The 16,220-nt window shown below is 35.7% G+C and overlaps 1 protein-coding gene across 10 annotated transcripts in view; it reads left to right on the forward strand.

Moving 5' to 3' along the window:
• Positions 1–1,657: 1,657 nt before the first annotated feature.
• kmt2ca (lysine (K)-specific methyltransferase 2Ca) overlaps positions 1,658–16,220 on the forward strand; it is a 137,369-nt gene continuing 122,806 nt past the window's right edge. For 6 of the 10 annotated variants that reach the window (XM_026200786.1, XM_026200791.1, XM_026200795.1 and 3 more), the window contains exon 1: positions 1,660–2,065. The gene's annotated coding sequence lies outside the window, so the exon portion shown is untranslated. Of the gene's footprint in view, positions 2,066–16,220 lie in introns of all 10 variants that reach the window. The other 4 variants (XM_026200790.1, XM_026200789.1, XM_026200787.1 and 1 more) reach the window with 2 other exon arrangements.

Below are 16,220 nucleotides of genomic sequence, written 5' to 3' on the forward strand. Positions count from 1 at the left end.
ACGAAATTATAACAGCCTATTTGAAAAATATTGTTTGCTGGTGCCAACCCACTAGTTAACTAACTACCTGATACTAACCTCATGTTTAAATATAAAATCCAAATATGTTTATTCATCCAACTAGTTAATATACATTTAGGTAGTAAAAAAAAAGAAAAAGAGTAATAAAGCCATGCCTCATGGGTGTATTTTAATTGTAATTCTGAAAATATAATCATATATATTTGTCATATGTCCATACTAGAAACAAAAATCTTGATTTTATCTAGTGGTTATTTTGGGGAAAACAGTAGGGGGCATTTCCCCCCACTTTTCCATTTGTCCTTTTGGAATATCATTCACATCATGTTTCAGATGATGAATGATAATAATAAAAAGCAACTTTTTACGGGCCGTGTGCATAAAGCATGACACCTAGGCTATGCAATTCTATGATTTTTTTTTTTTTGTCCTTCCCAAGACCACCCACATCATACGTTCCAGCCAATTATGAGACAAGTGCGACAATCCTCTCATTAACCAGTGGGGTGCTTTAAAAAGAGTTCTCTGGGAACTGGGTGAATACTAAACTGTTTGCATTTAGCTTTAGCACTTCATCAACTAACAAAAAAGAATAATTAGGCCACAAATTGGTTGTTTTTACACAGAAAAATCTAAGGGGAAATTTATTCAACCTTCAAGTGGCTTAAATTGACATAAATAGAGAATTTTATTATCATGCCAAATAGATGTGCGTGTGTGTGTGTGCAAAGGTCCTAATTGCTGTTATTCATTTGTATGTTAAAGGCAAAAAAATGGTAATCTATAGGCTAGAGAATATGTATTGAAAAATCAGCCCTTAAAAAAAATCCCTGAAGTGTTTGTTATTGAAAATTATCAGTTTTGTTGTTAAACACTGTTCCAAGACACAAATTTGTAACCAGTCCCATGCACAAGCTCTCTCACACACACAGCGTGGATCATTCAGTGAGGGAAAGGGGAAACGTGTGTAAGCAGAGCGATCAAAGCATCAGTGAGACACTGTCTCTCAGACACTGCTGCTTCTTTCAGGCCAAGAAGCTCATTTCCTCTTGCACCTGGACTGCTTTGGACATCTTTCCCAGAATCCTTGACCTTTAATGAGCCCCCTTTTTATTAGTAAAACGAACACAGGATTACAAATACACTTATGAAACACTGCTTTTATGTGTTTTATTCCTTTATCTTTGGTTTAGTTTCTATAGTTACAATGAAATTTGTAAATACATTAGATGGAATAGTTTGCATTTATTTGCTTATTTGTTGCTTATAAAGAAAAAAATAGACTTAATTTGCTTTAATATATATGTGTGTGTGTGTGTGTGTGAAATTGGAATAGGAAATTGGTGAGCTTGTGATACTAACTGCTTGGTTTATGTCATCAAAACAAACAATACTAATATTTGATAATTTGCTGGGGTGTTTTTAATAAGAAATAATATCTGAAAAGTGTTTGCTAAAAGATGATGAAAGAGTCTGAGTTAAGTAATACTGTCTTTGTACGCTGATAAGCGACATGGACTCAATCCAGCTCAATTTTCAGAGTCTACTTCCGCGTTTTACCGTCTACCGCTGACGACTGAGAAGACTTTTTACCTTGAGTATGTCCCTATGTATCGATCCGCGGGGTCAGTGAGACTTTTAAAAAATATATCTCCGTGCAGTTGTAAAGCGTAATAACTTATATCATTAGCACAACACACGTCATATATCAGGTTTATAACTGTTCTATACGAGTTGTACTCAATTTAAAACGGTAACACTGTCTTAAACGTTCAAGTGGGTCTATTTGTCCGTTGCTGTGACAGGCAGTGTTTCGGTCTCTCTTAAACATGGCCACCATGATGGAGTAAACGCTACAACTTTAAAATTCATAGAATCGAGGAAAACTATGCTTCTTTCACCCAAATGAGGAATGTTTCGACCTGAAATATCGTACCAAACGCTTAATCCACATGAGAGCTTTGGGAAAAGTTTCTTCTTGGATTACATTCTGAATTAAGTTGGCTGGAAGCTGGAAAGGAAAGAAGAGAATTGCATCAATTCCGTAAGCATTAGCTACTCTTCATCATTCCTCACGCTTTCCGCCGTATTTATATGTTTATATGTTGGTGTTTGTAGTTTATGTTTAGGTAAAAGGTGCGATAGTTTAATATCTGAAGTGGAACGCGAGTGTTGTTTTGGTTTTCATCGGAAAGTGGCGATAGTTGCAGCCTGCGCGAGTGTGAAGAGTAAAATTGAAACATTTGTAATGACAGATTATTATAAAGTGTGAGAGCGCGCATATATCATTCCGCGGCTATACGTTTTGGTTTGATCGAGGTCTTTAACTAATGACAGATTACTCCCTAACCTTCACAATTAACGAAAGTATTGTGTATCGTATGGGACTGTAAAGGACAACGAGGAAGTAACGAAAAAAAATAACTAGTTGGGATTTAAAATAAGTTTGTATGCCTTTGGTTTGAGTCCAGAAGAGTAAGGGTGGCCCGATGTAGTTTAGTAAACGTCACACCGACGTTAAGTGGCAGAAATTTGTTTTGTTTTTACAGGGGTCCTGCCATCTTACTCCAGTCAAGTTGAGAGCTACTAAACAAACAAGTTTCCTTCAACCAAGACTTCATCCTCTGGGCTAAACTGCTGCTTTAAAATGCTGCTTGCATTCTATTGTACTAAGGAATTCTATATTCCTTAGTTGTGAGCGTGTTAATCAAGTTATTACGATATAGATATACTTTCCCAGCTTGTAAGGGTTGGCTAACTTGACAGGTTATGCATTGACAGCAGTGTGACGTGTTAAACGGCGTCGACAACAGTTTTTAATGAGCTCATATTCGTTGAGGGACTATGTTTTGCTTTTTTTTTTATCATTTTTGTCTTTTATTTATTGTAAATGTTCTTTTTTTTTACGAAATTACTTTACATTTTATTTAGACACTGATACAGTTAATGGATTGTATTTCTATGCATTGTAAATAGGGTTGTATTTGACATCCACCTAAAGACTCTTTAAAACAATGTTTGGAATGGCATACTATTTACTGTGTATTCATATTTTCTGTATGAAATGAATATCTAGATGGCTTTATTGTTTTATATTGCACATTTTGGCAGAGCAAAACATGGGCAAAGCTGTATGACAGCATACACCTTGCATTTGCAATGTGATTATTTAATATTTTCTTCATTCATTATTTGACCAGACTACCTAGTATCTACAGTTCACACATATAATAACAAAATAAAAAAATAATGTGTGTATATATATATATATATATATATATATATATATATATATATATGGAATAAAAATGCAAACTAGCCTTTTTTCAATTGTCAAGATGATAACTGGACATCACTTGCTGCCATATGGATGGTGACCATAAAGATAAATAGTACAAAAATAGTGCATAGTATTTAGAAAGCTATTTCCATGTTGAAGATGGCCTTTCCTCTGTTCCTGCAGCTCTGCTGAACGATTCTCATAATAGTAGGAGACCAATTTTCACTTTAAGTGGTTTAATAAGACACATGAGAATCGGTTGAGTTCAGTTGCTTTAATGGCAGCCTCTCCAGAGGAGTTCAGATCTGACCTATTCTTCACAATCCAACACAGTGAAGCATCTTGGCTTTACAGAATCTGCTTACATGCAAACACTAGGGCTGCACAATTAATCGTATTTTAATCTCGATAACGATATCCACCTTTCTCGATTAAAGGTACAATTTGTAAGATATTTGCAGTAAAATATCCAAAAACCACTAGGCTAGTGTTATATATTTTGTCGGCTGATTACTAGCAATATCTCTGATGTTTTCAACTACTTGTAAATCATGAGAAAATTCCCATTCTAAACAGTGACACAGGGCAGTGAAGTCTCCTGTCAATGGCGTTAGTTACCCTTTGTTACCGCCTTTACTGACGCAGAAACCACATGACAACAGTGTCGTGGACAAATGCGGAAGTAGCTTCGCGACAAACTTCAACTAGAAAGAGATGCTGATCTCGCTTGTGTTTTACTCAACAGGTGAGTTGTTTTGTATTCTTATCTTTACAGAAACCATATGTAATTACAATGATCAACAAGATTAGTATTATGGGGCAAACAACGCAAGTGCATCGCGACTCTAGACCCGCGCGAGGACGTGTCTGATACATAGTCTGATTGCATCTTTGCATTGACTTTGTATGTAATCTACTCGTGTAAATCGGTTAACTCGCATTATATCCATGATTTTATCTTTCCGTCTGATTGATGACCGTCAGCGGTTGGGTAGAAGACAACAAATCCCATCATTCCATGCTACTCCTTAGCGTCGTCAAACCACACGATTGTTATTGTTTTGGTAGTGTGCCCTCTAGTGGCAGGTCCTACAACCTGTACCTTTAATAAAAAATAATTGTCACGATATTGGCAGGCTCGCTATTTATCCTGAAACGTTGTTTTTAATTTGGCATTTGCGTTATCTTGCATTACTAACAAGTCTTCACTAGTGTTCATGCTTGTGGTTGCCAGATGTGAAGAGCTTTAATCCCCAAAACAGAGCTTTTCTCCTTGAAGGATACACTTTCTGGCCGGTGTTTTATTTAATTTGTGCAATCTGGCAATGCTGTTCATGCTCACTTATGGCGGAACAAAGTTATTTGTACTGTTTGGGTTACCAAATGTTCCATGATCAAACTTTCACTGAGTTTATTGTGTTTGAGGAATAAATGTGCTTTTCTTAACTGTGACAATACAATGGGGAAAAATGAACATAAATTTGAATATTTAAAATTTATATTAAGAGTTTCTAAAGTTTTTATCAGTTTTCGTGTTGAAAATGGCAGTGCAATGTTAGTTTTCAGTATGTATTATAAACGATCTTTGAACAAATTTACTGTGTGATCTGAGTGAGTTTTTCCCGTTTGCAAACAAATTGTCACTTAGAAAATGTAATCTGAATACAAATGACAAAACACTAACCATAACCATGAGTTTTGATTTATCATAGTTGGTTCAATAAAGTCAGTGTATAGTCAGTAGAGGTTGGTTAACACGTTATTCCCTAGCAAACACTGGGAGAATGGACAGAAAAGCAAAAGTTTTAAATAACCTACCAAGTTTTTGTGCTTAAAGATGAATGAACATCATATTTTCTTCAGTATCACTTGCAGCCAATGTAGTTATTGTGATGTCGTTTTCATAACAAGTCCTGCGGTACCTGGTTGTTGTCTGTTATTACATGCATTCAGTGATCATTTGACACCAGGAGCCCTCTGGTTTGGGCTGCTTAATGTCCAGTCCCTCACTTGGGGCTGTGCTGTTGAGTTTCAAGTTGCTATTTCGTCACATTTGTCTTAGTGAGAAGTTACAGAGACTAGTATCTGGTGAAGGATTGACTTGCCCTAGCATGCTCAGTTTACTGTAATCTACCAGTGTTACCTGGTCTGAATCCACTAGCGCTGTGTTTGCTGTGGCAAGAATGCTGTCATTGTTTCTCATGGAACATCACAGTGCAATCCATGTTATGCTGGCCTTTTATTTGATTTTAAATATAAAGGCTTTCATGTTGCTGCCTTGTAGTATACAGTCCAACACAATATACAATAGAGCTAGGGCGTAGCTTGTCAGTGAAGAACAGCTCTGTGTAGTAAATGCTGCTCCATGTGAATGCATGCACGTGATGGAGATTTACCGGTGGTTCGTGCGCTTTTGGTGTAAGCGTGAAACCTGCGGGAATGACTAAAATAATGCACAGTACAAGCACTATTTAACTGGTGTGAATGAAAATTGTGTGAGAAAGAAGGGGTCGTCGGAGAGAAGAGAGCGAAAAACGTGTGGATGACGTTTCCTGTGCCGCTGGTAACTAAACGGATCATCTTGAAACTGAAAAGATGTGAGAGTGATTGGCCGGCCACTGATCCGGAGCGATCATGAGGAAGATCTGCAGATTCCGATCCTGGCCGATCAATCGGTGCATTTCTACATTCAATTTATTGTGCAGCCCTGATATACAGTATATCGTTCGATATACAATGCAGCAGGGTTGTGCCGTTAGACGATAGTATCGTTTATCGACGATAGTCAGAGACATGAACATAAGCAGATTTCTGACAATAATCAAGACGATATTAGGCTCATTTTTCTATTAATGTATTAGATTATAATAATAACTATTGTTTTTATTAGGCTGCTTATTATAATTCGGCTATCAAACTGCCCAGTAGTTTCACTTTAGCACCTCATTTCTCTCTCACACACACACACACAGCGTGTGTGAGCGCAGGAGAATTAGAGCTTGTAGTCGCTGAAGTTGTCCGCTTTGACTCGTTAACTCGTTAAATCCATGAAATGAAAGAGATCGAAAACAAGGAGTTGGTGTCCCACACATTTAATGGCAGGTACATCATGGCAACACGCTCTTCTCATACATGAGAGATTAACTCTGTCTTGGCTTACAAATAAAGACAAAATAATAACAAGGCGACAGAGTGAATTTATCATCCATAGTGAACTGAACAGCCTATATATGTGCAATATTTTAAAGAGCCCCCACTTACTAGGGGTGTAACGATACGCGTATTCGTATTGAACCGTTCGGTACGACGCTTTCGGTTCGGTACGCGGTACGCATTATGTATACCGAACGGTTCGTTGGAGTATTTAATTATATTTGAAAAAAAAAAAAAAAGAGAGAGAGAAATATAATGATATGCGTTCAACAAGGTAGCCCAATAACCCAAACAACGTAACAGGCAACGCCCCTGACACTCCCGAAGAAGAAAAAAACACCATCTTATATGTTTATGTTAGGCTACTCAGCAGGCGCTCGCTCACTCAGTACGCGCTGAAGGCTCGTTGCAAAATAGCCAATGCGTTTAACAGACTAGAAATGAGAAGATCCTCCAATAACCAACAGGTCTGGTGTTTGGGTGCACTTTGGATTCCCTTTAAGCTATAATGGTGATGGCAAGAGATTGGTGGATAAAAAAACAACGGTATGTCGCATCTGCAACATGACAGGGTACACTTATATTTCTGGTCTGTTAAATGCATTCGACATTTTTCAACGAGCCTTCAGCGCGTGCTGAGTGAGCGAGCGCCTTAGGGGCCGTTCACATATCGTGCCTAAAAACGCATGGAAAACGCTAAGCGCGTCTTTCTCCTCCTTTCCAAAGCGCTCGGGCAGAAGCGCTCATGAGGCGTCTGTCTTTGCTAAGCAACAATGACGTGCTCTCTCCATGAGACGCGGAAATTTCAGCGAAGGATAAATGGATTTGCAGCTCTAAAAATCGCTTGCAGTAGCTCTGCTACTAAATTTATTTCAAAATTGCAATCCATATACAACTATGATCAGCTGATCCTTCATCTTGGCTGAGCTCTCAACGTTGTTACGGGAAAGGATGAAGCTGATTGGTTGGTTCTTGTCACATGACCCGCGGTGCGCTTGCGGCATTCTGAAAAGTTGAGATGTTTTTACATTTTGCTGTATCTAAAACGTATCGAACCGAACCGAACCGAACCGTGACATCAGTGTATCGTATCAAACCGAACCGTGAATTTTGTGAACCGTTACACCCCTACCACTTACTGAGTTTAATGCCACAGTAATGTTAGAATGCACATAGTGTTAATTATATTATAAATAAATATAATATAATATATAAATAAATTAATATTAGTGTTAAACTGCTGGACTTTAAATTAAATCTACTATTGTTTTTCACCGTTGCCTGATTTTGCCGAACATTTTGACTGATAACTTCCGTGCGCAGATGCAGCAAATTTGTCATAGGACGCGTAATATGACAATTGTACCCAACAATATATGAACTAGCTGTTTAAAATACAGTATTTTTATATTTAACGTTAGTTTATCAGTATTTATGAAAGTAAATATTTCCGATTATTGGTGATTCCACAGGCTCTCTCTCACGCACCTGCACAGTTTAAAACACCAGAACAAAGAGTCTCTCTCTCTTGCTCCACCCATACACGATAATATCGTTTATCGTCGATCTCACGGGCTGACGATATGGCGATTTGAAAAATGACCATATCGCCCAACACTACAATGCAGACAAATGTTTTGAATAATGATAAAAAAAAATATGTATATTTTTGAAAGACATTATTTATTTTCAAAAGACATTTTATTTTTATTAGTATTATTATTATTGATATTATTAAGATTATTTCAATTAAAAGAACTGTTTTGTATTTTAATCCATTTTAAAATTTAATTTTTTCCAGTGATGGCAAAGCTGAAATTTCCAATTCTAATCATTATTCCAACTGCTTGATGTGTCCATTTTTAACTCCGCCCCCGACTGCAAGCGGCTACTCTTGTTGACTGCTATCTGTAGCCGTGGTTCAAGTTGAACACACCTATTACAGTGTTTTCTGAAGGATCATGTGACATTGAAGACTGGAGTAATAGCTGCTGAATATTCAGCTTTGTATCAGGAATAAATTACATTTTTTTAGATTAATAATATTTCACAATATTAGTGTTTTACTGCATTATAAATGAGAGCATAATATACTTTATTTCAACAACATGAGAAAACAAATAAATTGATGTTACAGACTTTTAACTGTTTAAGTGTAAATGTTGATGAACTTTATTTCTTTATTTTTGACACAACGGGTTTACAGTTTCTATGTGGGAATTTTTACTGAACACTCTCATATTCTGATATAATAAAGTCCATAATTTGTTTGTGATTGTATTAACATGCATGTATGTAATGGAAGTCTTGTCACCCTGCAATTGTCTGGTTCATGGATCTGATTTATGGACTGAAACAGATGGTTATATCATTAACACTGTAATTATGAGACATTTTCCAGCAAATTTATGACAGAGTCTCATGTGGCTCCAGTGTGCATTTAATCATTTGACAAAAGTGACACCACAATCCAGGCCTTATCAAAGCTATTACCAGTGTCCATCCCCACAGAAATTTATTTGGACTTCATTCCAAAAATAAATAACTATATAATAAAAATTGGGTAACAGTGAGGCATCTACAACGAGAAGCAATGGGGCCGATAAGTAAACGTTAAACTGCTCACTGTTTCAATAGTGTAGCCAATATATGTAAACAACATTTGTTAAATTGATTTTAGTGTTGAAAGATCACTTACTAGCCTTTTATGTGTAAAGTTATATCAAATTATTATTATTATTATTTTTTTTTTGCCATGGCAGCCTAACACTATAAACCCTGTAACACTGTTAAACATTATTTTAGACAAATGTACAGCTCAAATAATGTATGTAATAGGGGTGTAACGTTACGCTTAACGGTACGCTTAAATAACTATGATTACAGTGCAGCATTACCAATTCCAGCTTGTAGGCCTGCTTCACAAGAACTGTTCCGTGCCTGCTGCTGTAGGTGACATAGAGGGAGACCGCTGACAGACCAGGCTCTTGCCTTCATGACAACGATATCCATACTTCATGTTGGGCATAAATATAAAGCCTACTGATAAAGGACACCATCAACAGTATTGAAGGCAAAATAGACTACGTATGTTTGACAGGTGCCATATTTGAAAATCGATAATTATTCATGTATTTTTTAAATTACATTAATATCTAAATTTGTCAACCTATAGACTTTCAAACATCAAAGTGTCATAAATTAATATGTATTTGTGAACAAAATGACATATAAACATATTTTCCTCTCCTATCAGTTCTATTTCTAGCATGCACGTGTTTTTGAGCCGCGCCTGAGATGCGCATCTCAACGCAGGCAGCCTGCAAGCTCTAACCTGTTAACATGGGAGCCGAATTAAAAACGCACAGGTCACGCAGCTGAGACGCTTGCGCCACACATCCAGTGTGTCACCGGCCTTAGAATCAGCTGCAGGGCGGGATTTGCGCTGAACGCGGAGACTTTCGCCACTTAATATGTTTGTTTGGAAACACGAAAACGTACTTATTTTCTGCGCACAAAATATTGCATTCCGTCATCCGGTACACATGTGCACCGAACCGAAAGCTCTGTACCGAAACGGTCCAGTACGAATGCACGTACCGTTACAACCCTTGTACGTAAGTGTTAAGAGAGGACTTTAAATGCTTTAATACATTTTTAATCTTTTCATTTCTTCCTTTGTATCCTCTAAAATGGACCTCACTCACCTCCATTGTAACTGCCTTACTGTAACCTCAATTTTTACTTCTTAAAAAAAAAAAAAAAAAAAAAAAAAAAGGTGAGAAGCCAAAATAAATATCAGTGGTAATCAACCACTTGCATGAACCCCAAATGCTGTTCAATAATAGCTTAACTTGTATTGAACCAGTAGTATTATTCAGTTATTTTCTTTTTTTAAACAGAACACCTATAATAATTAATAATAATAATAATAATAATAATAATAATAATAATAAAAGATTGTCATCATTCACACTTCCACTAATAGTTGTATGGACCACTATCATTGTGCTTTTTTTTTTTTTTTTGAAATGAGAATTGAGAGATTGTGTGCCTGTTGCTTGTGTGCCTGTTTATAAGCTCTCAACTATCACAAGTTTATCATGTGACTTCTCTTTATCAAGTGGGACTGGACATATGGCACTGTTTGAAAGGTGAATCAGTATAATTACACTAATTTGAATAGACAATGTGTTGTGTATTCTAGAAATGAGTATAGGGAAATGTCTTGAATAATAATTGAGCATTACCAAAGTATACTGGACAAAAATGGTTTAATGTTGAAAATGGGAGGAACTACTCAATGTGATTAGTTTGTCAGGATTTGTGCTTTTGTAGTTGTGCTACTCCATATTACTCCATTGCACCATTAAACATTGCTTTAATGTCTGTTTGCATATTGAACAAATTGATCAAGCTCTGTTAACAGAGATCTGAAATTGTTTAGTTAGTGACAAAGTGGAATGAGAGGGTGTGTAGTATTTAATCATGACTGTTTTAATGAGACAAAACATTTGGATCAAATTGTGCTGATTTTTTAAAGTGATAATTCCTAGAAGTGTTGACAGTTGTACATTTTTACTGTTTGATAGGTGAAGTAATAAAGAGATTTTACAGACTAATTAGGCCATAGCCATCACAGTTTTATTGTAAGTGAAAAGTGTGCTGTTTCAACACTGATGCTTTCGAAAAAAAGTATAGGTAAGAAGTGCTTGGCCGATTTAAGATTTTGGGGTCTGCACTGGAGAGGACAGATTTTGTTTCATGTTTATCTACGCTATGATAGCCAGCACGTTTAGTGGTGGACCAAGGTTTTTTTTATTTTTATTTATTTATTTTTTGACAGGTAATGCCGATATATTGGAAAGCAAGGGGGCAGATAGCCAATATAATTTTTTTGTTTTATTTATATTTATTAATAAATTAATATATATATATAAAATTGAATAAAATGTAATATTTAATAAAAAATATAATTAAAAAGGAAGTAATCACTGTCAGTGTTGTCACGGTACCAAAATGTCAGTATTCGGTACCGATACCAGTGAAAAACCACGGTTCTTGGTACCAATTTTGGTACCAAAGCAAAACACAAAAATATGCTAATTAAAAAAAATTATATTTTTAGTTTACATATAGCATGTCGATTCAGCGTGGTAAGACTCTCGCGCTCTCTCTCTTTGCATGTGTGAGAAACAGCGCTATCAGTAAAGCGACAGTGAGTCGTGCGCCTTCACAAAGAGTTTACAGAACATCAAATACAGGTTCGCTGTGCGTCCGTTGAGATGAACTGAAAAGTTCAGATCGCTTGATGGAGAGAGAATTCTGAAGCTCAGATGCCGAAATTTCTGCAAGCATCATGCGCTTCAGTCCATGTAGTAAAACAAACCCGCACGTCTCTGCCATTCATTTATTCACACAGAGAGGCGCAGAACGCGGATTCATATTTTAAACAACTTTTGCAGCTTAACATTTACAGATACTGGTCCATATGGAGATTTGATTTGATTAATTCATGCTAACTTTGACAAAATCCATGGCTGTCCATATTAAAATGTAAGTTTAATTTTCATGACTAGATTTTGAGATTCCGTCCTCATTTTCTGCTTCGCGGAAATCATAGCGCTGAACAGGGTTTGAACGGGACCTCGGTACTACCGGTACTTAAAGAAACCTGGTACCGTCACATTTAAATTTTTTTAGTACTGACTTGGTACTGAAGTACCGGGTCTTTTGACAACACTAGTAACCAACAGGGCACAAGTGTGCACTCAGTGAACAAGTGTGCCACATCATGTAATTAATTAATTAAATAAAAAAATTTAATCACTTACCAGCCCTAGTATTTGTTATGTGGCCTATTTATTTATTTATTTTTTTTATTACAATTTTATGCTTGCTTATTCAGAAAAGTCTATATCTGGTGGGCTACAGCAAGTTTGCTAAATAAAGTCAATACTGGAGATTTAAAATCTTAACCAAGATTTGAGCATGACATAAATGAGACTGAAGTTATTTTTTTTGTTTTAATAAGGAGCTCCTTTGTAAGGAATGTTCTTCGTCACTGGACAGCAGTTGAACTGGCAAAGTTTGCTGCTTCTTTAGCATCTTCCCTGTTGCTCGTCAGTTAGCTGTCAGTTAACATCTGCCATGTATTTTTGGTCAGCTGCTTGAAAATCAACATTTGAGTATCGTTTTTTTGTTTTCACCAGTATCAAAATTTGTTAGTGTGACCGGCCTAGCTGGACAGGGGTGGTGTGAGTTTGTTCCATATTAGAGTGAGCAAAATAACAATTTAGAGGAATGTAAGTAAAATGATGATCTCACATGAAATTTGACTCTAGACATATCTACAGTATCTTCAAGAAAAGCTACACAAGGTGGGTCACCCCTTCATGGACACCACCATGTTGACATCACATGGTGATCCCATGGCTACAGTCTGAAATGCCCTGAACAGTTCAATTAAATCTATAACGGGTGTTGCAACTTCGCAAGTGAATTGAAAATGAAATGAAAAGTGTCAGTTGTATTGTAGATTTAGATCTGTTTATTTTGCATATTTCCTTTTACGTATTTACAGCGTTGCACATTATAATTCTACGTTCATTGTACATTTTCTTGAAAAGCGGGGGTCATCTTATAATCAACAATATGGAAATAAGAATGTTTACTTGATATACTGCAAAGTTCAGTCACTGCTGAAGGCACTTTATTAAACGTAAACATAAAAGTACATCTAAACAAAACAAGCAAAACCAAACACAATGGGAAACACATTGTATACTACAAACACAACATAATAGAGCCAGAGTCAACAGCTCAGTCAGCATTTGATGAAAAGGAATTAAACAAAAGCAACAAATAACTTAAGTGTAACGTGTCAGCATTTGAATGTAGCTGAAGTCAAAGTTATAAATAAATCGATTATCAAATTAATTGTTAAATGCAGCTATTTGCTTTAGAGGTTACTCCATTTACAATATGGCAGTAAAGAGGCAGTCTGGGCCTCCCAAAAGGCCCCCTTCAGAAAAGCTTGGTGCTTGTTGTTGTCATTCGGTCTTTCTTGTGTGGATTAACAGCAGTTTTCTCTAAGCCTGCAGAATACTGAAGTCATCCTCTGCAGAATTGCTCGCTTAGTCTTGTTTTTTACAGCCAAGACAATACCAGCTCAGATAAGAGTGCAAGGTGAACTGAATCATAGCTAGGCATCTCTCATCTGATTGGATGGAATTTTCCGAAAAGCCACAGTGAGAGGAGTCCTGTGCCTGACTGGAGCCTTTCAGATTCACTAGTGATCATGAGAGGGGGAACGGAGCAGAAACAACCCTGAATGCAATTTCATCACATACTTGATAAAATTGCTTTGTTGATACAGGGCTCCAAACAAAAACAAAAAAAATAGTGTAAGGAGCCGTTGGCTCCTATACGAACAAAAAAACGTAGGCGGCAAATCATTTTTTGTATCTATAATTTTTTTTATTTCATTTCATTTTATTTTATTTGAACATTTCAGTCATACTGTCATATACATCTTTTCTTGACTTTATCAGTGTTTTAATCCATCTGGGAACTAAGGTTCACTTAAGGTGGGAACTAAATGTCTTTTCCAATTTTCCGATTACAGTTACAAAAAATTGTTCATTATCTGTATCATGAACCATAAGCATCAATTGGCCATATAGTGTAGTTTGGGCGGCTCCTCAATGCATCCTGTAAATGTTGTCATACTCTTAAAAATAAAGTTGCTTCATGATGCCATAGAAGAACCTTTTTTTGTCTAAATGGTTTCATAGAGAACCTTTAACATCTGAGGAAACTTTACGTTTCACAAAAGGTTCTTTGTGGCAAAAAGAAGGTGCTTCAGATTATAAAAAGTATATAAAAGTTGACTGAATGGTCTTTTGCACTTCCACCGAAATTACCTGGAACATTTGTACCAGGAACTTTCTTTCCCAGAACTGCTTTCCGTCCAGACCTGTTGATTTCTGCGTTTCCACCACAGTCTTAAGAACCATGAAAATTAGGCAATTAGTCTGGTTACGTAGGTCTGTGTGTGTTTATCATTACAAAGTAAGCAAATTACGGACTTGCATCCTCGATAGTTTGGAGTTCGACTCGGGACTGTGATCGTGAGTGTGAAGTCCAGAAATTCTGCAAAAAGCTATAAACGCTGGACTTTCAAAAATATGTGAAAATTGTAATGTTCGCGGCATAGATTCTTTCAAATATGTCCAAGAGTTTTACACACCGGTCTGTTATAGTGGCGACATTTCTGCGCCTTGAAATATGATGAAGCACAAAATGAACTGTGATTGGTTGTTTGACATGTCGGTCAAATGGCCTCATGGGCTGGCCAAAAGGTCTGGCTATGCGAGACTACTCCCGGTTTGATGCTCCACTCAATATTTTGCTCTCTGAATGTGTGTTCCACTCAATTACTGTTTATGCTCACCGGAAAAGCAAAGTCTGCTCAAATAACAATGAAATAAATGTTTATGCTGTATACTTGCTCCTGTTTGCAGTAGCGCTACTGTGCTGTAACATGGTGTACAGCTGTACTGGGCAACGCTGGTAAAATGATGCTACCTTCAGTGATGCTATGCTCTGATAATAATAGCTTTGTAGGACTGTAATTATTTGGATAATTAGTCCCCAGAAAATCCAACAACTTATATCTGATTCTGTTACATTGAAGTAAAAAAAAAAAAAAAAGAAATATATATATATATATATATATGTATGTATGTATATATATATATATATATATATATATATATATATATATATATATATATATATATATATATTGATATTTAATAATAAGGTAACGTTTTACAGTAAGGTTCCATTAATGTTATTTAATTTATACATTAAATATATTAACTAACATGAACGAACAATGAACAATACATGTATTACAGTATTTATTAATCTTTCTTAATGTTAGAATACAGTTGTTCAATGTTAGTTCATGTTAATTCAGAGTGCATTAACTGTCAACTAGCACAACTGTTTATTTAAAAAATGAATAAATAAATGTTGAAATTAACATGAACTAAGAGTAATAAATTCTTAATTAACTAATGAACCTTGTTGTAAAGTGTTACCAATATTAATATAAATTCTGTCCAGTTTTATTGTTACTTTCAGTAAAAGTGTGGTTATTTTATTGGCTTGTGCTTTTTTAAGTTCAGTATCATTAAAATTGAGTTAAATTTAAAAAAGTTTTACACAATAATTCTATATTATTTCATAAAATAATAAATCATCATTACAAAGCATTTTCGGATTTCAGTCAAGTGCATCCAGAGTTTTCATTTCATTTTTGTACAGGTTCAAGTCACACTGTAATATCGCAATATATAGCAGAATATCACCATATATTTCAAATCAGGTCAAGTAAAAATAATAAAATGAAATATAGCGAAATGTTCCTCTTTATGGTTATTTTTTTTAGATGGCTGATGAGCTTATAGACACCGAATGGTTATTCTCAGGTAAATGTATGACGTTGCAATGTTTACAAGCTTTTTGAATAATTTTAAAGCTGATACTTTAATTAAAAATAACAAAGCACAAAGCCTTTTGTGATTGCTGGATGGCAAGTGTATTTCAAAAAATGAAGTTCACGCATTAACAGAACACAGCATTGATCATTGACATTGATATATATATATATAAAATTTCACTTTTTTTTTTTTTTTGAGCATGAAAATGTATCTATGTTTACTGTATTATAGTAGAGTCTCAGCCCAGTTTTCAC

This window comes from Carassius auratus, chromosome 24 (genome assembly GCF_003368295.1).
Source record: "Carassius auratus strain Wakin chromosome 24, ASM336829v1, whole genome shotgun sequence".
NCBI lineage: Eukaryota > Metazoa > Chordata > Actinopteri > Cypriniformes > Cyprinidae > Carassius > Carassius auratus.